This window comes from Tamandua tetradactyla, chromosome 5, assembly GCF_023851605.1.
Source record: "Tamandua tetradactyla isolate mTamTet1 chromosome 5, mTamTet1.pri, whole genome shotgun sequence".
In the NCBI taxonomy this organism is placed as follows: Eukaryota; Metazoa; Chordata; class Mammalia; order Pilosa; family Myrmecophagidae; genus Tamandua; species Tamandua tetradactyla.
In genome coordinates, this window is record NC_135331.1 from 159258924 (window position 1) to 159282830 (window position 23907).

The 23907-nt window shown below is 34.7% G+C and overlaps 1 protein-coding gene and 1 pseudogene across 15 annotated transcripts in view; both read left to right on the plus strand.

Annotated features, from left to right (window-relative positions):
* GRIK2 (glutamate ionotropic receptor kainate type subunit 2) overlaps positions 1–23907 on the plus strand; it is a 1225242-nt gene that overhangs the window by 669953 nt on the left and 531382 nt on the right. The gene's annotated exons all lie outside the window — the stretch shown is intronic.
* On the plus strand, positions 20565–20980 carry LOC143682422 (small ribosomal subunit protein uS10 pseudogene; annotated as a pseudogene).

The following is a 23907-nucleotide window of genomic DNA, read 5'->3' on the forward strand; positions in this document are numbered from 1 at the left end:
AATAGATCTTTTCCTTTCAATTTTGAAAGCAGCTGCTGAGCCTTTTATCTTCTGATTTATTCTAAATGGCTAGTAATTTTATGCATTCAGAAATCTCAAATTGTAAGCTTATGTGAATAATTTTTGAGTGCTATGGATTGGGTAAAGACAGTGATCAAGAAATGTGTATTGGGTGAAGATAAAGAAATGAGCCCCATACAAAGTGTATTTTGGATTTTACACCAAATAAATCATGGTACTAATTCTGAGATTTATTTAAATTCGGCTAGAATGAGTCACTCATGAAAACTTTCTGTTCTTATTATCATTAAAGAGATGTTTGCTTGCATTTTTCAGTCCACTGTCACTGGAAAGTAAAAAAGATAGCTGTGTGAATTTCCACAGAGCTTGACGCCGTTAGGACCACTGTGTCTGTAAGAACCCTTGTGCATATTTAATTAAACATGACCGTTAGGGTCAGATGTTAAATTTTTCCTTGGCTTTGGAAATATTGTTCCTAATTTGATGATTTTAGGAATCTTGAAATCCTACACCAACTCTTAGAATCTCAGTTAATAGAGAAATGCATTTTACAAATATAATTACTATCAGTTTGGAAAATCTGTTCCATTAAAAATATGTTTATATTAACCATGGACAAGAGGTGCTTTAATTTAGAGAATTTATTTTAATAGATTATGCTAATGCAAAGAGCAGAAAAATTAACACTTTCAGAGAAATAACCTGTGTATTGTCATAAAGATGTAGCTGATTTTTATGGGTATGCCTAAACCTACCAGGATATTGCTCTATTTACATATTAGAAATATTTTCTACTGTAGTTTTTCATCGGAATTTTCCCATCAGGGTTAAGGCCAAGTTTCTTTTTAAATGTCAAGGTCTGAGAATTTGGGTTAAAAAAAAAACCTCCCAAAGCTCTAACATTCGCACAATGGAATATAATTCAGTAAACATACATTTGAATTAATTGCAGCTGAAATCAACAAAGATCAGTTATAGAATCATAATGTTGAATGCAAATGCAAGTTGTAGAGGATAATATAGCGTATGGTATCAAATAGAATAAAAACTAAGCAATGCCTTATTTGTCAATTAAAAATATGGGTGAAACAACTTTTAAAAAGGAGGTAAGAGAAATGATAAATACAGAATATCAGGATAAAGTCTTCAGTGGGAGCAAGTGGATGAGGTTGAGGAGGAGGTAATGATAATATTCTAGGGTTTAAATTAAGTGGTGAGACCACAAGAGTTTGTTTTATTTTTATGCTTCATAACTTACACAAACATTACATATATATTTTTTGAACATATCATCATTCAAAATACAGAAAAGAAGGAAAACAGTAGTTAATTTTCTGCCTGTTTGTCACTGTATATGCTTTAGAAAAATTTAGTAAAGTGGGAAACTTAGACAGTTAGGTTCTTTTTACGTGCAGAGCAGACAAATAATAGGTTTACTAACTTTTATTTTAGGTAAGACTAGCTTATCCTGTGGTAATGAATGGCTTCAAATTTTAAAGTTCCACTATTGAATATTATTTCAATAAGAGAAAAACTTCAGACCAAATTAAAGGATATAAGAGAAAATTAAATTTAATGAATGTTTATTGAGTTCTCACACTACCTGTCAGGTGGTATGTTGGGTGCTAATGAGGTTCCTGAGCGAGTAAAATTAATTTCTGCTCTTTAGGACCTTGAAGTTCAGTAGGGACAAGAGGCTGAAATACTCATGACTATAATTTCAATTAGTATAAATTCTGAAAATACAAAGAATTTTGTAAATTTAAATGAAGGAAGTATTGCTGACTAATCCATGCTTGAATATTATAAGAAAATGTTAATAAAGCAATGTTGTATGTTAATGCGTATATAGAAGAAAATTTAGAATTTTTTAAAAATCTTTTTTCAAGTCTCTCTTTATCTTTATTATTTTATTAGCTTACATTTTACCCTACCCTTGAGAGTTTCCTTTTCAGGATTATTAAGATTCAACGAAACAGTTTATTCCTAATGTTTATTCCTTCATGTTTATTTTGGAAATTCTTGGCTTCTGTATCATTATAGTTTACTTTTATTTAATATATTCTTTACCTCCTCTAGGAGGCAATTTAGAATACTGAAAAGAATGTAACTTTTTAGAGACAATTTGTATTCCACCTCTGACACTTAACTGTCTCTATGGTTTTAGGTAAATTATGTAACTTCTCTAAGCCTCAATTTTTCCACCGATAAAAAGGATTTGGTAATAGACAGAGCTTAAATTTATGATTTACATAAAACGCCTAACCTGCTTGACCACAATGACTGTTACTTGTTTATATCCATGATAATGCTAAGTAGGATTTAAGGCCACTTAAAGATTAGGCCTTCAGTCTATGCAAATAGGATATTTTTTCCTTTTTTTTTTTTTATCCACTGAAATATTAATTCCTTGTCTGGAACATTGTAAGTAAGAAATAACTAAATTTATAAATTAATTATCCATTAAAACATGGAGGTCATGCTGCAAGAGTACTCTCTAATTCAGCTACCGGTACATATTTTTTTTTTTTTTTTACTTGAAACAAATTTTTATAACACAAAGCTTTGTCACGTAATTGACTATTTCTTTGCTTTATACAGAGTTATTCTTACTCTCCTCAGAAAGGCTGCTCCTTAACTTTTTATCTGGTGATGGCAAGCACTAAAATCTTTTTAACAGAATCAGTAAAAAAGCCTCAGTGATTTAAATTGAAAGCAGTACACTGGTACATGACACTTGTATCAGTAATGTACAAATGTCAGCATATATCTTTTTTAATCAAAAAGCTGTGTAACCACCTTCCTGTCTTGAACTGAAAGCTTAGGAAGAAGTTAGGGAGATTCTCAGAAGACTGATTTGATTTTCCTGTCTGGGATGGAATAGGCACAGAAAGAAAATGATATAGGTGCTAGATGAACTATCTGGGAAACTTTCCATCTGTTTTTGAGTTGCATCTTAACCTTGGATTTGTCATTTATTTTGAAGTCCTGCCTGTAAACTCCAAAACATCAGGGGTATTTATAATCAAATATGAGGAAACGCATTCTAAGTGATATTTGGATTATTTGCAAATTGGTGTTTTCCACTCTCTTGCTTTGCTTTCTTTTTATGAGTCACTGGAGTTGACTGTAGAAATGTCACCACTGTTTGCATAGCACAGTGCAAAGAATATATTTCACATTTCAATCTCTTCCTCTCGTCCATTCTTTTCAACCTTCTTTCCAATGAAAAGACTTTCATAAAGTATTTTAAATTTATAAAATTTAACATTTTGTTGCTTGTTTTAAAATGTGTATAAATCTCTTACGAATATATTGTCACAATTATAATTGACTGGATAATTATTTCTGTTATAAAATTAATGTAGAAATTTATATTTAATTCCTTTAAAATAAATGACTATGCTAATTTTAAGGACATACAGGTAAACTGATTTTAGGTGACATTAAAGTAGTTTTCAATTTATAAATTCTTAAATTAAATCAGTACTCATGGCTAGTAATTTCAGAAGCACCTAAGGCTGTTTTGAGTCTTTGTAAACAAAGCATTAGAAGGTTTTAGTTCTATCAATCAAACATCACGATAAGGAAATTTTTTGGTTTCCCCCTGCTTGTGAAGGGTGAGAGCTAAAGATATTTAAAATGAATTTAACTTTATGAAACATCTTTTTAATGACATGTTAAATAAATTTATAATTGTAATTAGTTGTGGTGTACCTTAGCTTGTGACAGCAATTTGCTTCTTTAACAGCAAAAATATTTCAGCAATAGTAGACAGAACTAAGAATCTTAATCCTTGGTCATTAGTAAAGCAAGCACCTAAACTTTCTAAAGAAGCATGGTTGAAAGACAAACTATGATTTCAATTAATAACAAGAGTCTGCAATTTAGTCAAAAGTACAACAGTTACATATCCTGAGGAGTGGTTTAATTCTTTGCCTTTTGATCCAGTTTTCTTGGAGCAAGAAAAGAGTTTTCACCACTGAGTGATAGAACATACACGATTAGGGCTGATTTTCTATTCTCTGGCACATCTTTGCACTTCAAAATCATATTAAATTTCATCTTTCTGTAAGGAAGATGGAATTGCTATGCTGACTTAACATGACTCATTCAGGTTTCAAAGCTTGTATCTTTAATCCTATGTTATCTTCTGTAGATTGCTTAAATTGGACTGGGAAAATGACAGGTAGATGTCACTGAACAATTTATAATCTACGGATTTATGGATGTGTAGAAAAATACATATATGTTAAAATGAACTTTTGATATGGCCATAGGTTGCATTAATTATCATTAAGGTCTCATGCATAAGGAAGTATATACTTATATCTAAGCTTCTTGCAGTTAAAAGAAAGGAAATATTTAGTTCAGCTTTTGAATTCCAGATAAAATCATGAGAGTAAAGTTGTTTAGTAGTACAAATTACATCAGTTTCATAGACTAATAACTTACATACTCAGAACATACTCAGAGTGTGTTCTATGAATCAGCAGCATGGACATTTTCTTGGAGGTTGTTAGAAATGCAGATTCTCTGTCTCCATCATGGATCTCTGGGATCAGAACCAGCGTTTCAACAAGATCCCGAGTTAATTTGTATGTACATTGAAGTTTGAGAAGCTCTGGTCCAATTGATGTTCACAGCTCTTGGGGCATAAAAGTGTTACTAACTAGAAGATTGTGTAAATAATAAGCATTGTTAGCCTCGAAATAAAAAAGCCCACATCAATAAGTTGTATCACTCACAAACTGCAATGACTCGCTAGGTGTACAAACTTCTTTTAAATTGACAGATAACGCATGGAAAAATGTATTTGTTTAATCAAAACTGAATACTAGAAAAACTGTCAAGACAGAATATAGGCTATATGTAATTAAATAATAATTGATTTGATAGTAATTCAATACTAATTCCAGATATGAAATATAAAACCTATGGCATGGTGCCTATTTATGTTAGTCTAGTTTAGCCAACATTAAAAGATAAAACTATATTAAGCTATTGATGAAGCAACACATGAGAGGAGAGATTTGCCAGATTGATACAATTGAGACTATGTTTTGGTTTGTTTAATATAATTATGGAGATGAGAATAATAGGTAACACATTACCTATTATTTGCTACTTCCATGTACACATGGAAGTAGCAAAAAATTAGGCACACAAGATGTGGACGTGACTAACACTCAGGATGCGTTAAGCCCTTCTGTGATTTTTATACCAAATTGTGGCATGACAGGGTTTTTGTCCAGGTTTTACAGAAAGAATGGTGTTGGGGATAACTGCTATGGGAGCTCATTGGAATGCGAATCATGAAAGGATTCACTAAGAGGTGTATGATGGCAATACTCTCAGGTACAGGTGTTGAATACACTGCTGCAGCAGTTCCAATCCCATTGTCGCTCAAGATCTCAGTTACCTTTGTTCCCAAGCTCTTAGCTAAAGGGCCATTTTGCTTTATTGGTTCACTATCTCTTTGGTGAGGTCAGGTCATGGTATGAGAGTTGGGGAAGAGTAGATCCTTAAACCGAAAGTAACACTGCTATTTTCAAAGAAATGTATAATGTCAGGTAGCCCATAAACAACAAGTATCAATTGAAAAAATAAGACAAAGCTAATCACCAAAAGATGATATATTCTCCTTTTTATAAGACAAATCATGTGGTCATCCTAGCAAATCAACTATTATTGCACTGTACTAAGTAGAAACATTATAGGAAACTTGGAGGACTTTTTTTTTTGTATACGGTATGGTGGGGTCACATTTCATTATTCTTCCATGTGAGTATTCTGCTATTGCAGCACCATTTGTTAAATGTTTGCTTCTTTGTTTTTGTTTGTTTGTTTTTTGGGAAGTTCATAGAATGGGAATTGAACCGTCTCCCACATGGCAGGAGGACTTTTTATAAAATGCAATTACCTACCTTTAGAGAAGTTGCTCAGGAATCAGGTAAATAGTTTATGGGACTAAGAATAGTGATTATAATTACATTATAACAAAAAGAGTTGCTTAAAAATTTATTTTATCATTAGAAACTCTATCTTGCTATTTATCACCATTTAGTTTGCCAGTGGGTCTCGTGCATTTATGCAATTTAATGGGGGGAAAGTACTGGATAAAGAATGATACAATCTGGCTTCTTGACTTTAACTTACAAGTTTTTTGGTTCCTGTTCCCTTATTTGTTAAGTGAGCTTGTTGGGGGAAGGTCCTTAAAATCCTTTCAACTCTGTAAAACATTATGATCAGTTTGCTCTGAGTGACCCAAATAAAGTTAATAATAAGCATGACAAACTCCCTGATAGAGAGAGGTAGTAATGTAATGAATCATGAATATTTATATAAAATTTATGTGTACAAAGTCAACATGGAGTAGGGATGGAAATTATGCCTGGGCTCAGCAACATGGACTTCTCTTCACCAATGCCAGTCTGGCTACAGTCACTGCTGAGTGCCAAATCTGTGAGCAGCAGAGACCAAAAGTCAGTCTCTGATTTGACACCATTCCCTGAGGTCATAAGCCTGCTACCCGGTTGATTACATTGGACCATTTTCATCATGGAAAGGGCAATGGCTTTGTTCAAACTGGAACAGACACATGCTCAGATATGGGTTTGCCTTCTCTGCCAACAATGCTTCTGGCAAAACTATGATCTGTGGAATTACAGAAAGCCTTATTTACCATCTTAGTGTTCCACACAGCATTGCTTCTGATCTAGGAACCCATGTCATGGCAAATAAAATGTGGGAACAGGCACATGCTCATATAATTCACTGACCTTACCATGTACCCCATTATCCTGAATCAGCTGGACTGAGAGAACGGTGGAATGACCTTTTGAAGTCATAATTACAGCACCGACTAGGTGATAATACCTTGCAGGGCTGGGGCATTGTTCACAAGGAGGCTGTGTGTGTAATCAGTGTCCACTACGTGGTGATGTTCTCCTATATCCAGGATTCAAGGGTCCAGGAATCAATTGGATGGAAGCGGGAATGGTACCACTCACTTTTATTCTTAGTGACCCACTAGAAAAATACTTGCTTCATGCACCTGCAACCTTAAGCTATGTTAGCCTACAGGTATTATTTCCAAAAAGAAGAATGCTTCCACTGGGAGACACCACAATGATTCTACTGAATTGAAAGTTAAGACAGTTATCTAACCACTTTGGGCTCCTTGTGTGTCTGAATCAACAGGAAAACAAGGAAATAGCTGTACTGACTGTAGTGATTGATTCTGAGTATGAAAGGGTTAGACAACAACTACACATTGTAGGCATCCAAATCAGAAAGGAAGAAGTAACACTTTCACCATTTGTAGATGATATGATCTTCTACCCAGAAAGTTCCCAAAATCTATAAGAAAGCTACTAGACCTAGTAAATGAGTTCAGTGAGTGGCAGGATAAAAGATTAACATGCAAAAATCAGTAGTGTTTCTATACACTAGTGAAGAGTAATCTGAGGACAAAATCAAGAAAAAAAATTCCTCATACAATGGTAACTAAAATAATCAAATACCTAGAAATAAACTTAACCAAGAATGTAAAGGACCTGTATTCAGAAGACTATAAAGTATTGCTAAAAGAAATCCCAGAAGACCTAAATACTTGGAAGGACATTCCATATTCATGGATTGAAAGACTAAATATTAAGATGCTAATTCTACCCAAATTGATTTACAGATTCAACACAATCCCAAACAAAATTCCAATAGCCTAGTTTACAGAATTGGAAAAGCCAATTACCAAATTTATTTAGAAGCGTAAGGGGCACTTAATAGCTAGAAATATCCTGAAAAAGACAAAAGAAGTTGGAGGAATCTCACTTTCTGACTTTAAAGCATACTATAAAGCTACAATGATAAAAACAACATGGTATTGGTATAGAGATAGACATATTGACCAATGGAATAGAACTGAGAATTCAGAAATAGATGCTTAAATCTATGGTAAATTGATTGTTTTTTGTTTTTTTGTTTTTTTTTTTTCATGGGCAGGCACTAGGAATTGAACCTGAGTCTCTGGCAGGTAGACTGACTTTTGACAAGGCTGCCAAGACCAACCAGGTCTGCAACAGAGCAGTCTCTTCAACAAATGCCAATGGGAGAACTGGATATCTATATACAAAAGAATGAAAGAAGGTCCCTATCTTATACCTTATGTAAAAATGAACTCAACAAGAAAACTAAATATAAAAGCTAGAACCATAAAACTCCTAGAAGAAAATGTATGGGAGCATCTTCAGATCTTGTGGTAGGAGGTGGTTTCTTAGACTTTACACCTAAAGCACAAACAATGTAAGGAAAAAAAAATAGATAAATGAGACCTCCTGAATAGTTTTGTGCTTCAAAAGACTTTTGCAAGAGGGTGAAAAGGCAATCTACTCAATGGGAGAAAATATTTGGAAAACACATATCCAATAAGGGTTTATTATCCAGGTTATATAAAGAGATCCTACCAACTCGATGATAAAAAGACAACCCAATTTAAAAATGGGCAAAAGACATGAAAAGATATCTTTCCAAAGAAGATATGTGAATGGCTAAAAAGCAACTAAGTGCACTGCTTGAAGTGGCTGCTTGGAGGATTTACCTTCATCACTATTCTTCAGGGATGTTGCAGAAAGAGGTTTAATACTGAGCTGTCCATTTTCAGGTGATACTTGTATATTTTTTGGAACCATCTGTAAACCAGCCAAAGTTCACTCTTCCTCAGTCAACTTATTGTAAGAACTCTCAAAGAGGCTATAGCCGTGGGCTGGGAAAGAGAAGGTCGTATGATAGGATGGGGGCCATGGACATTTAGGCCATTTCCTCATGTAGCATAACATACTTGTGACTTCAGGACCCACTTGAGCCCTTTCTTGTAAATACCACTTCTATTTTATGATGGACTGCTGCTATACATACCCAACTTTATGGCTTGACAGGTCATACAACACCCAGGTCATAATAGCAACTCGGTCTCATGGTAACTTGGTATCCCATGGTAAGTGTTCAGTCTCTACTAAGGCCTAGTAGCAGGTCAAAAGCTGTTTCTCAAAAGGAGATTAGTTATCTGCAGAGTTTGGCAAGGCTTTGCTCCAAAACCCTAAGTGTCTGCAGCGTGATTCTCCTGTAGTGGCCTGCCATAGTCTTCAGACAGCATCTCTATTTGTTGCTGACATTTGCAGAACCATTGGATCTGCTGGATCATATTACCCATGTGGCAGAGTACCTTGCACTGCAGAGCCAACTCCTGTTCCAATCCTCAATAAAAACTAGTAGCTTTTCATTTCACTCAATAAAATGTCCATAATAGCACACCCAAATGACTAATATGTTGCCTCCAAAATCTAAAGAGGCCTACTAGGCATTGTACCTCTTTTTTAATTGTAGAAGGAGCCAGATGCAACAGCTTATCCTTCACCCTAGAAGGGATATGTTCTACTCCGCTGGATGCTTAGACATTTCATTGAGGTGAAAGGGTCCTGAATTTTGGTGGAATTTATCTCCCACTCTCTGACATGCACATGCCTTACCAATAAGTCTGGCTTAGTTGCTGTGTCTTGTTGCTTAGGTCCAGTCAGCTTGAGATCATCTATATGATGGACCAGTGTGACATCTTGTGGAAAGGAAAGATGATCAAGTTCCCTGCAGACTAGTTTATGATATAGGGCTGGAGAGTCAATATACCCCTGAAGAAGGGCAATAAAGTTGTAATCCTGGCATTTCCAACTGAACACAAACTCTTTCTGGTAGACTTCTAATAGCAACTGAGAAAAAAAAAAAAAAGCATTTGCTTGATCAACAGCTGCAGAGCAGGTACCAGGGGATGTGTTGATTTGCTCAAGCAACAATACCACATCTGAAACATAAACTGCAATTGAAGTCATCTCCTGGTTAAATTTATGATAACCTGCTGTTATCCTCCAAGATCCATCTGTTTTCTGAGTAGGCCAGATAGGAGAGTTGAATAGGGATGTGGTGGAAATTACCACCCCTACATCCTTCAAGTCCCTGATGGTAGCATTAATCTTTGCAATCCACCTAGGAAGCCAGAATTGCTTTTGATTTACTATTTTCCTCAATAGGGGCAGTTCTCGTGGCATCCACTTGGTCTTTCCTACCCTCATTTCTCAAGTCATAGAATCAGTATGGGGATTCTGCTGATTGCTGAGTATGTCTATTTCCAATTATGCATTCTGGAATTGGGAAAATAATCACAGATTGGGTCTGGGGACCCACTGAATCCACTATGAGATAGAGTTGAGCTAAAACTCCATTGATCTCCTGATCTCCATAGCCCCTACTCTGATTTTTTTTTTGATCACAGTAACATTTTGGGTCTCCTAGAATTAATGTCATTCTAATGATTCCGCAAATCTCTAATCATTTTCTTTTCCCTAAAACACAGTTACTCTTACTTGTAAAGGCTGTAAGTCTCTTTGGGGGAAGGCTGGGAGGAAGGTTAATGATATAAACTTTTGCCAGTTTAGCAGTATCCTTCCCCAGGGAGACCCTGCCTTCCCTTCATTCAGGGGGCTCTGAATCTATAAACTTGTCGCAAGTCTGGACATTGGTTAAGGAGCCATGACCTCTGGTATTGTAATTCAAGTTAGGCTTTTGTTCACTTGACCTAGAACTCTACTGCTTGTAAAGATCAAGTGAGAGTTTAGTAGACTGCTCATCTGTTTGACTCTTGGTCTCTGTGAATGAGACTATTTTGATCACTGCTTTCAGTCTGCTGTCTATTATGGTAACTACCTTGTCTTTGATGATTAAGTGCTGCCACCTGACTTCTCCAAACCCAAGATCTGATCATCCCCATTGTGTTTAAGGATCCAGGTTTAGTGATAGCAGTTCCCAGAGTATATCTCACCTACAGAGAATAGCAACCACATACATCCTGAAAGATTGGGAATTTAATTTAAATTGTAATTCAGCCACTTGCACAATGAGACTCTGGGTCTGTTTTTTAGAAATCTCAAGTTGTAACTATATGAAATAAAATTTTCTTTTAGGGCACACATAAAAGTTTTTCATGTGGTGCTTCAGTTGGGAATTTGAAGACTTGAGTTCATCCCTTTCTTTTACAGCTGTATCCAGTGTATCCAGGAACACCCAGCCAACATAATTAAACCTTTTCACTCCACAAAATTCTGTTAAGTTGTTAAAAACACTCTCACCAGAGCCTTGCCTCTTATAAGTATTTGAGAATCTGTAACCAGTGATGATATTTTGCACAACTCTATTGCCAGCTCATGCTGTGGACTATCAAAATTGGAAATAAAATCATTAGTTCCCTTGGATCTAATTAGATTAGAGAACTAAGTTCAAAATCACCAGACCTGATTCAGAAATCTCCTCCATAAGATTCTGTTTCTCAAGAACCACTATCAGTACCAAAGCTCTATTAGTCAGGGTTTTACAGGGAAACAGGCCATCAGGTGATATCTGTAAATATTATGAAATTTTTTATAACAATTGTCTCATGAGACTGTGGAGATGGGCAATTTGGATGCCCTCCAAATTTCATAGGGCACGATGCAAGCTGGGAACTCCAATGAAGGTTTTCAATGAGTTTCCAAAGAGCAGTTAGCTGGCTGAAGTAGAGCTGGAAATTCTCTATTTTGACTGCTGAAATCATCACTTCTCCTTTTAAAGCTTTAAACTGATTGGGTGAGATTTTCCTTAATGCTGAAGGCAATCTCCTAAGTTGAGTGTAGATGCAATCAGTCACAGATGCAATGAACTTACTGACGATTTTAAATATGAAATATCCTTACTGTAACAATCAGTCCAGTTCTTGCTTGACCAAATAAGTGGACACCATTAACTGATCAAGTTGACATATGAACTTAACCAACACCGTTTTAATGGCTATTTCAACTGAAAAAAATGATTCCTCTTAGGGATATATATATATCAAAATAAAAAAAAGAAAATTGTTGGCAAAATTTGGTTGAAATCCAGATAGCGAATTTCCATCTCACTTGATATAAAAAATTTCTTCTTGTAAACCAATTGCAACATGCTAAACTTTTATATTGTTAAGAAATGGGGTCTAAATCCTGTAAAACATTTCATTTGGAAGATGGTCTCTGTGCTGGTTTGAAAGGAAGTATGCCCCCTAAGAAAAGCCATGTTTTGATATAAATCCCATTTCTAAAAGGTAGAATCATCCCTATTCAATACTGTATATTTGAAACTGTAATGAGATCATCTCCCTGGTTGATGTGATTTAGTTAAGAATGGTTGTTAAACTGGATTAGGGGATGACATGTCTCCACCCATTTGAGTGGGTCTTGATTAGTTTCTGAAGTCCTATAAAGAGGAAACATTTTGGAGAATGAGAGATTCAGAGAGATTTCAGAGAGAGTGACACTACGAAGCAGAGAGTCCTTCAGCCAGCGATCTTTGGAGATGAAGAAGGAAGATGCCTCCCGGGGAGCTTCATGAAACAGGAAGCCAGGAGAGAAATCTAGCAGATGATGCTGTGTTCGCCATGTGCCCTTCCAGCTGAGAGAGAAGCCCTGACTGTGTTCACCACATGCCTTCTCACTTGAGAGAGAAACCCTGAACTTCATCGACCTTCTTGAACCAAGGTATCTTTCCCTAGATGCCTTTGATTGGACATTTCTTTAGACTTGTTTTAATCGGGACATTTTCTAGGCCTTAGAACTGTAAACTAGCAACTCATTAAATTCCCCCTTTTAAAAGCCATTCCGTTTCTGGTATATTGCATTCCAGCAGCTAGCAAACTAGAACAGTCTCAAATTGATGAAAATATTTCTTAACATCCACTTTTACCATATTCTCTTCATAGTACTAATTTCTTTCAATAAACTTTTTTTTTTGCTATGAGATAATTAGCAAACTTCTGATAATCAGCAAACCAAATGATATTTATGGGCATCCCCATCTCAATACAAAGAATTATAATGGTTGCCTATATTTTAAAATCTTATTTTAAAAAATAATTACACTGTCAACATCTTGTAATTATTGAGCACCGCTGAGTATGAATTCTATACCATAATTACTTGCTTGTGATAAATAATAACATTCATGTGTGGTGCTATTACTGTATATCCATGCTTTGGTATTTTATTTTATTTCTATCAAACTGACACCCTGTCAGTTGCTTACTTATATACAAAAAATTATTTTTAAAGGAAGTCATATAACGTTGAGGATGTAAATTCTTTAATACAACTTTCCTTTAGTGATTAAATGAATGGAACATTGTGTATTTCCTTATTGAAATGGAATCTAATACTTCAATCTGAGGTATTACAAAATCTTGCATTTTGATCAAACAGTATAGCAATCCTACTTGTTAAAAAATAAATGAAAGTAGTGATGGAATAAAAGTCTTTTTCAGTGGAACAAAATCTTGATGGTAAATTTTGCTTCCAACAAAGATGTGCATTACAGAAACATAAAGTAATGATTACATAGCTTTTTTAGTGTTTTTTGAGAATAAACTAAGGTGGCTTTAATGTTTAAATTCATAGAAACACTGAAATTCTAAGATGACATATAATTTTAGAAGACATCTTAAAGTCTTCAGTTCCTGAAAAAGGTGGAATAGAGCATGTTTTCATAATGGTGCATTAATCCCTTGTAGTTTAAATAACTTAAAATATTATATACTGTTCATTTCCATGCATATAGCTATGATAAAATATAGATTTTCTTATATTCAGTTAAGAATTTGGCTGGATTCCAGCAAAAGACAAGAATATAAAAACTGAATTTCCTCATCTGTTAAACACGTTGGCCCCCTCGACCCATATATATATATATATGCATCAACCCCTCAACACATAAAGTGATACATCTTTACAAAAAAACAGTCCATGTTTTCACTTTGGTAATTGACAATGTATAGTCTTGTATTCCAGGCTAGACTTCTTTTATGGAACAAACAGGACAAGTTCTCAAATTGATCACTAAACAAGCTATGGTTAATTGCATTTTTTATAGTTCAGTCCTGTTCTATGCCCCTACTCATCAAATAAATTAAATTAGGTTACTTATTATTATAATTTCTTCCTTTCATTGAACAAATTTGTGTATTTTATAAGACATGCTATAGTATTAAATGGGAGACTTTGTGGAAGGATCTCAAAATATAGAAGAGAGTCAGAACGGTGTAGAATCAGACAGACTCTGAGCTTGAAACCCAAATTTGTCACTACCTGTAAGTCTTCATGGAAGTTCCTTACCTTCTCTTAAATCTCAGTTTTCACATTTGAAAATGGAGGTATGTGTTAAGATAGTTAAATGAGAGCGTATGTAAAGGAGTCCTCAAAGTAGATGGTCCATAAATTGTATGTGTATCTTACAATTGTAGAATATTTAAGACAGTTTGAGCTGATTTAACTATTTAAAAAATTACCAAAAATATTAAATATCTTTTTAATATTATGTAAAAACACAAACATTTCTAAAAAACGTCTCTAACTGTAAATATATTGTGCTTTCAAATAGCATGATGTGCTTTAGTCAGGTAACAGACAAGTGGGCAAATAAATGTTTGGGTTTTAATCCTCTGCTTTAATTACTGAAAATGTGTTGCTGTCTAAGCAGATATTGAGAAATTCTTATTAGCCTCCTCTGAAGTATTGCATGTCAGCAGTCATGATTTTATCCAATGACTTTCTGTTCCTCAGGCAATATTTGGCTGCCTAATAAAGAATCTTATTAATAGGCTACAGACGCTTTGAAAGATATCTGTAGGGAAAGAGTAAATGTTGATCTTAGTAGTCACAGCACATATTAACCATTTTCCTTTTACACTTCTCATAGTTAGAAATTGACTCCCTACTGTCTGTTATGTCCACCATACAATTATGTGAATATTTTAAGCTGCAGCCTTTCCAAATTAAAATTATTTTTAAGCATGAAAAAATATTTCTATTCCTCCCCAAAACAACCATTATGATCATCTTGAGACCCCAAGTATTTTGAGTTACTAGAATTGTAAGATGTAGTGTTTATTGGAGGGCATTTTCTTGTTAAGACAAATATGTTGGCAGTAAAGGTTTTTTAAAAAAGTGCTATTGCAAATGCTTGTTTAATTTGTAGTTGGAGAGAAAACAGTCGCTGTTAATGTACTGCAGCATTTAATGACACTTCTGTGTGTGATAAAAGCAAAAAGTACTTCCATTAGTTAAAAAGATGAAAATGGCTTTGGGTCCTACTTATGTAGGTGCATTACTTTCTCATGTACATTGTTTGAACTTCTAGCACATACAATTTTCTTTTGCTAAACCTGTAATCTGTCAGCTAATCAGCAAAGATTTATTGCGTACCTTTTCTGCAGAGTATATTGGGCTACTTGTTATGCAGAACACAGAGATTGTAAGACAAGGGAAGTGGCTTCCATCACATTGCAGAGACAATAAATTCTCCATTCAAAACAGATAGCAATGCTAGCTGATACATGATTAAGTGTTGCAAATTAGAGGTATAGAGCAGCATTTCCCAAAATATTCAATGAAACATTATTTCCTTGACATGTACTGGGAAAAGGATTCTATGGCCAAATGCGTTTGGGAAATGTATCCCAATATATTTTTCTTTTAGAGTTTTACAATGCACTCTAGCATATTAAAGGTCTGAGAGGGCCTAAAATAAAGAACCCTGTAAAATTGTTTGCTCCAACAATTTTCTAAGCTCATGTGACCATGTCCTAAGTATCTACTATAGAAAACCAATTTTGGAAATGCTGCTTAATTTAGAATCTCATTTATCCAACAGTGTCCCTTGAAGGATGGGAAAGCTTATTTATATGGCTACATGTTGATTTAAAAAGCAGTATTACAGTTAAAAATACATTATTGGGGACAGTGAAGATTATTACAAGTATTCATGATGGGAATTTGGCAATATACATAAAATATACAAAATATAAATGCCCTTTGGTCTAGGAATCACACTTCTAGAAATTTATCTGTGTTAAAATACTTTCAACAGCTATGCCTTGCCTCTGAGCTAAGAATAATCACCTTAGGATACCATTCAGTATCCTCTGTAGTATTTTCCTAATAGGCCCTGGAATATACCAGCATATACAATATGTGTGCTGCAATGAAGAATAGAGACATATCTGACAAGGCTAGAAAGGATGGAAAAAGATTCGTGGAGCCGGTGGGACACAAATCAGCTTTAGTGAGTTGGTCATAGACTAGTTTACTATTTAACAGGCAGAGTTCTAACAACTTTATTATATATTCTCATTTAGTCTGCAAAATAATCCCATGATATGGTGTTTCAGTTTCCTGGCTGCTTAAGCAAATACCATGCAATGGGTGGGCTTAAAGAATGGGAATTTATTACCTCATGGTTTCGAGGGTATGGAAAAGTCCAAATCAAGGCATTATCGAGATGATGCTTTCTCTCTGAAGAAGTGGCACTCTAGGGCTGGCTGCTGGTGATCCTTGGTTCTGGGCTCCTCTGTCATGTGGCAACACACATGGCAACCTCTCCTAGCCTGTCCCTTCTCTCCGGTTCTGGTTCATCTCTGTTGACCTTCAGCTTCTGCTGCTCCCTCTGTGGTTTTCTTTTTCTCTGTCTAAATTTCATTCTGTTTTTAAAGGACTCCAGTAATAAGTTTAAGACCCATCAAGATTGAGATGGGCTGCACTTTAACTGAAAGTCAACAGGAAGTCCTACTTATAATGGGTTCACCCCCACAGGAACGGACTAAGTTTATGAACATGTTTTGCTGGGGTACCCACAACTCCAAACCACAACATATGGATTCTGTTGTTTTCATATGGATACCTATAGGTGATGACAGAAAGATGAAAAATTATAAAGAAATTAAGAGATGAAATAATCTTCTTTGGACCAAATTATTAGTAAATATTGAAGCCAGAATAATCCCACTTCAGAGTTTGCATTTTAACTTGTTATATTGGTATAAGTGTGTATTCTAATTATGACCCAGAATAAAAAAAATACCTTATAAACCTTTCTCTTGAAGGAATGTGGGATTTATTTCTAATCATACTGAAACCCACATTATTTTGATTGAGTTATTGTTGAGAAATAAAAGTAGGAAAGATTATTAATGACTCCTGATACTTTAATTACAATAGTACTTATGCATAAGATGTGTCAGATTATTTATATAAATTCTGGACTTTTGGTGCAAAGTGGAAGCAATCAAGTTGCTTAAGAAATTTTATAATTTCCAACACTGGTAAGATACACCCAGAACAGTTCAGATGACTTGCTTATTTTTCCTTTAGGTACAATCAACCAGGACTGAGATTGAAGTTTGCTTTTTAAAACAAGGTCCTCTATGTACTGTCCACACCAGGTATATGAAAAGTATATATATTTGAAGAAGAACTTGACTAAAAGACATAGATTACCTCAGAAAACTTAAGAGGATTCCAAAATTATTCTGACTTTTAAAAGTTTTTAATACATTGTTATTAATAAACTATTAATAACATGTCTAGAACACTAACGTACGTGTTAGCTAGTAGGAATTCTTAAAGATATTATTTTCTTCATTATTATATATGGAAGTGAAATATTTTATCACTCCACAAAATTTTCCCAAACATTAAGCATCTTCTTTAGTATGTGTTTGTTCTTTCATGTATCAAATTAATATGTGAGGTGTTTGATTGGTCTCAATAAGCATTGAAAATGATAGTACAGAGGATGGAACAGCTATTAATAAGTAGCTATTATATTTTTAATATTGTAGATATTGACTAGCAAACTGGGAATGGGAAGAAAAAAGTACACAAGGAATAAAGCATAATCAAAGCACCGGTTTTAAGCTTCCAATGCTCTAAAGTCTCACTGAATGCAGTAAGTAGGTCATGGATTTCTTGTTAATCTCGTATCCAATTTCATTTGACATTTTGTTTGCAACTCCTGTCAGAGAAAAGTATATGTGATTGTAAACAATTTGATTAAGAATTTGAAAATACAAACATCTAAGTGATCTCAGAGACTTAGTAGAGTACAATGCAAATTCTTAAATATTCTCTATTCACAATATTATGCAAGGAGAACTGACATTATACAGTGCTATGAAGCAGTGCAATGGCTTGGGGTTAAAAGAAAAATTCGGTGTTGTTTATTTTTGTGTTCATGGAGATTATATTCATTTATATTTAAAGTTTTCAAAATTACTGATTTACATGTGTTGCTGGTATACTATAACATGTACATAGAAAGTTCAGTTTCCCAGAAAAATATCCCCCTAATTAAAGGAAAGATAGTTTATATGTAAAATAAGCAAAGTTGTAATATTTGGCAAGGAAAATTTTTCATTATCCACATAATTATATATATATGGTTTTCCAGAAAAATAGTACGTCGAGATTGTAATGTTTGCAACCGTTTTCTATGATTAGTTTCTCTAAAGAAGGGAAAGTTTAAAAAGTACTATTTTGAAGCCAAATGCCTATTTTAATTTCTACTAAGTAGAAATGCTGCATCTATTTTAGGAGGGGAAAGAAAACTATCCTGTAAACTAAACCTCTTCCAATTTTAATAGACTGAGTTGTACTTTAAGTAATAGGCCAGTTTGCTTGGATTTATTATAAATTAAATATTGAGACAAATCGTTAACTTCATTAACAAATCAACACTTAAGAGCATTCTTATTTATGTTCCAGAACTATTATTTTATAAAACCATTAAAAGGAGGAGTTAGCCACTTAAAGCATCTTCATGTAGACCTTGCTCTGTGGTCTTTTTGTTATTTACTATGTTTCTATCCTCAAAGCTTATACAGCATTAATTGGCAACACCAAATGTGTTGTCCATAATGACAAACTTCTTTTGTCCAAGGTTAAAAAATTAGTAAAAATTAAAAATGTATTAATCAGAAGGAGTAAAGTAGAATTGTTTTATTTTTTTAAAAGATAAAATAAAGTACTTTTAATTTTAGTAATTATTATGCGGACGATAATAGCTGTCCAGTTTTCTTATTAGTAAATTAGAGTTATCTGTAATAAATTCGCTGATACATTGGGGTAGAATAGCTCTGTCCCCCTTCCTTTTACTGGACCTTATGATTATGTTTCATATAGAGAAGATAAATTGAAAGAACTCTGTTTCATTTCAGTTAATGAAACCACAGTTTTATAATTGGACTATTAACTGAAGTCCATGGTTTTACTTAGAGTTCACTGTTTGTGTAGTGTATAGTTCTATGGATTTAAAAGAAAATATTCTGTTACCATATATGCATGCTAACATTTCTCCTTTTAATCATATTCAGATATTATTTCACTGCTGTTAATTGCATTCACAGTGCTGTGCTACCACCACCACCATCCATTATCAAAATATTTCCATCATTCAAACAGGAACCCTGCACATTTTCTGTTTTATTTTAATCTACCTTTAAAGAGAAAGTTTAACTTAATGGGTAAATCCATTACTGGATATTATTTAAATAAAAAAATACATATATATTTTTCTTATTTTTATTTAATGAATCTTTGGTAATTATTCTGGGCATTTGTTTTCATGAATTTACTGAAGGAATTATGAAAAATGCTTAGCTAATTGCTATTCATCCATTTGATTTCTGTTTATTAGTCACAATAGACTAGGTTCTGCTGCCTAAAAAGCAAGACCAGAATCAAATCTTGGTGATTTAGCCACTGAATCTCCTCAGTGGCTAAAACAGACATTTGTTTCTCACTCCCATAAAGACTGGTGTAGATCAAAGTGGCTGTCATGGGCTGTCTGTCACGTAGTAGGTCTGTGTTTCAGTTCTTCCATCTTGTGGTACTCTTTCTTAACATGGAAATCTACGGTGGCTGGCACAGAGGAAAAGAACATGAAAAACCTTGTGCCAGCTTCTCAGTGCTTCCTTCAGAAAGTATAATCCACGAAGGGAAATGCTAGTGAGCACAAGTAATGTCTATCTAACTCAGCTTAGATAAACATTTGAGAATCATTTGTTGACCACTGTCCACTGCCCAAGAGCTCTCTTAACACCTTGTTCTTCCCCATTTCATAGCCATTACAATAACCAATTGTTTCATTGCCTATCTTTTCCTCTCCAGACTGTAATTTACTTGACTCCTGGGGCTATGTCTGCTTTTGATCATCATTATATCATCAGCAACTGGCATAAAATAAGCAGCTAAATGCGTATTTATTGAATTAATGAATTAGTTGTTTTCCATGGTTTGAAGTTTTTCATCTAGAATGCAAAGTGCTTAAGTTAGGTCTATATTAATTTCTTTTAGATCTCTCATAATTTCATATATAATGTGTGCATAGTATACCGTTGGCAAATTCTTTCTTAATGGATGAATTAAGTATTTATTAAATGTATATTATGTAACTAACACTAATGTTAGGAACTCTGTCTTAGGGAATATCTCTCTTTCAATGCAAATAGGCAGAAACTTTAAATCATGGCAACCAGAATTTTTTCCATAATATATTTCTGCCAACCCCCCACCCACCCAATTAACAAAGTACTTATTATAGGAAATTGCTGAAGGGAAGGTGGGATTAAGGGGACACTGAGGAAGAAGTGGTCACTGTTGTCCATGCACTCTGGCTCCCTGTTCTTTCTGTCACTGCTGTACTCTCTTGCCAAGGAGGAAGTCTGTCAGGAAGTTACACTATGGCCAAGGCTTTTAAAGACACCAGACACCCATGTAGAACCAGAGGTAGTGATTCACCACATTAGAATCACCCTAATCTGCTGCAAGGTGTAGTCCCTGGAAAAGGTGTGTGCTAACTTGGTTAGAGGTGCAAAGTGAGAGGACCAGTTTTGATGCCTACCAAGACTCTTGAGAATCACTACAAGAAAAACTTAGTAAAGTTACTAAGACCTGGGATAATTTCCAGATGAGAATTCACAAGTCACTTATTGACTTGCACAGTTCTAAAATTGTTAAACAAATTACTTCCACCAGTATGAACAGAGTTAGAGGTTGAAGTCACCATTGCAGATGCTTAAATAGACTATTTTAATGGACTGATGGTCTGTTGTTTAAAAAAAAAGTGAATGAGATGTGCTCCAAGTCCTCAAAAAGTTTCCAATCTATTCAGAATAAGATGTACAGTCTTACCCATGACTATTGCAGGAGGCAGTATACCATACGGATAAGAGCTGGAAGTGCGATTTCTAGAGCAACTATCAACAACCACAACTTCAAGCTGGGAGTATAAGGGACGATGTTATGGATAAGTACCATTGGGTCTTGGCCTTAAATGTTTGGACATGTCGAGAAGGGGAAAAGGCTATCACAAGCCATGGGGAAAATCCAAAGCCTTCTATTATATGTGTTTTGATTAAGTAGTTGTGATAGACAAGGGTAGTTGCTTGCTAATATTCCTACTTCTTTCCCCCTTGATATAAAAATGGAAAACATTGTATCATAACCATTTTAATGTTAAATGGATCCATGTGACTAATTCAGGTAAATGGGCTATAAATAGAAGTAACATTTGTTATTTTTGTGCCGAATTACTAAAGAAGCAGTGCTTGATTTTTCCACTCCTCTTGCCTATTTCTTCAAGAAATGTAAAACTTCAGGTTGAGCTAGTGCCATAAAATGGGAGAGCCTCCATGAGCATAGGTCCTTGCCTATGTGAATCAGATCCTTCTCCATCAACCCATATGCTAGCCTGAGAAAGAAATAAACACTTGCTGTTTAAAGCTACTGAGACTTTGAGTTTGTTAGGATAGCATAACCAAGTCTATCTTAGCACAGTAGAAATATAGTCCATGCTCTTTCATGTATACAATAGATACATAACTTTCTCTCTAAGGGAATTCATGTTAGAAAAATAAGATGCTATCCAATTTTATTCACTTGAAGTGTGGCTGGCACATCATGTTCATTGCTTTCTTTCTCTCCTTTAAATCTAAGAATGTGAAATTTAATAAATGAAATACTTGGAAAAAGCCCAAGGCCCATACGTTATAATCCCCAAATAGCAGATAGTAAATAGAATGCTAATTGGCTAACATTTGATCACCCCATGCAACGGTATTTTACAAACTGATTCTTCTTTAAATTAATAAGGAATTTTAGAGTTGTGAGCTCCTAAAGGCAGTATAAAAAATTCAGCCCACCAGTCTGAATATATTTTTATCTACATGATGTCAAAGGAATGATTTAAGGCTTTTAAAAACTGAAGTGATAGGGCTTGACAAAAAAGCAGATGAGAAGTTAGGCTATTTAAAGACTGTGCCGACATGTTAATTTTAATCCCAGAAGAAGACAATTTAATAGATTTCCATAGTGTCATTTACTTTTTGTTTCTTACATATTCGTTACACAGAAATGATACTTCTGTTTAGGGTTGATCCATATTATCAGCAGGATGAATATTCATTCTGGAGACTAAATTGGAGCATTTATGGTCAAGTTTAGGGGTTAAGACAATGAAATGAGTTACTAATTCTGAGTGATGTGTAAATTCCTAGTAATAACAATGAATAGAACCCCTTAGCCATTTGGAAGATCCAGTTTTATTATCAGATATGTAGGAAACAGTCCAAATAGAAACATATAGGTGCATAGTTAACAATCCCTCCCCCCAAACTTTATGAACATCTGATACTTAAATGGACCAAATCCGGAATTTCGGAGCAGAGTGAGCTGGCACAATCATTATTTACTTCCCTTTCACAATCAAGTCTTAATTTCTTTATGCTTTAGGATGAGTCAAACTCATCTGTTTCCCAGGACCCACTTTGCAAAAAAGATGTGCACTGTGAATTTCAAACATGACCTGAGTGAGCAACTTTATGACAATAATGTGCGTTTATAATTACATGCTGTCAGTTCTGTTATATGAGGGAGGCTTATTGAGTTTGCATATTAATCAGGCTCATAGTTTCCCATTTTCTTCCTCTGAGTACCAGAGCTGTGTTAAAGATCATAAAATGTGCTGAATCAAAAGGGAGGAAACCAAATAACACTAGTGTATAAAGTGTGATAATAGTGAGAAATAAAAAGGGAATAACTTACAGCAAGATGGGGTTGCCATCATGGAGTTAGGGTACATAATCCAGAAAAAGAAGTTAGAATGATGTCTGGAGTTGAAATAATTCCTTAGTTGGCTGCACAGAGCAGCTAATCTACCCTCTAACTTTTCTGGCCTATCTCACTGCAGGGCTAGGTTTACAGCTCCTTTTGTGATATCATCCACCAACACATCTGGCTTCAGTCCAGAAAAGAGAGCTTTCATTAATTAGGAATTAATATTCCTAATAGGGTAATGACTTGTTTCTGTTTCTACCCTTATAATAAAATTCATGGTGTAATAACTACATAGGGCAATTTTTAACACCGACAGTTATTGGTAGGATTTAAAAAAATAGAAAACTGGGTGGGAGAGTTAGGTAAGACTTTCTAATTGGTAAGGCAGTTATATAAAATCTTACATAATTGCTTATTCTGAAATACTTTCCCAGAAAGGAAATAAGCATACACAAATTTGTTTTCTGAGATTTTTGAAATAGGGAAACATGAATGTACCTGTGCTATTACATTCCTTCACCTCAAATATGGCAGATTAGTAACAGCTGATGTATTTTTTTTAGTACTAACTTTCTAGTTCCAGATGTTTAGCTAGAGAAGGTTCTTGTTCCTCTAGACAAGTTGATCTTTATATAATGGCCATAGCCTCAGAGCTTAGTGCTGCCTGAGCTCCTACTGGCTCTCAAAGGGGAAGAGAAAGGTGTGACCACTAGTCAAAGAGGAAGATAAGGTTTGCAGTTTCTCATTCCTGCACACAGGTTTCAACACAAGTTGATGACACAGAGGGATTAGTACAGTGATCCCCTCAGCCATGGGCTCTCTAGAAGGCTGAATTCTGTCTTGGGGTTCCGAGGAGGCAGCTCTTCTCTTAGTAGGTTCCAATAGGTACACA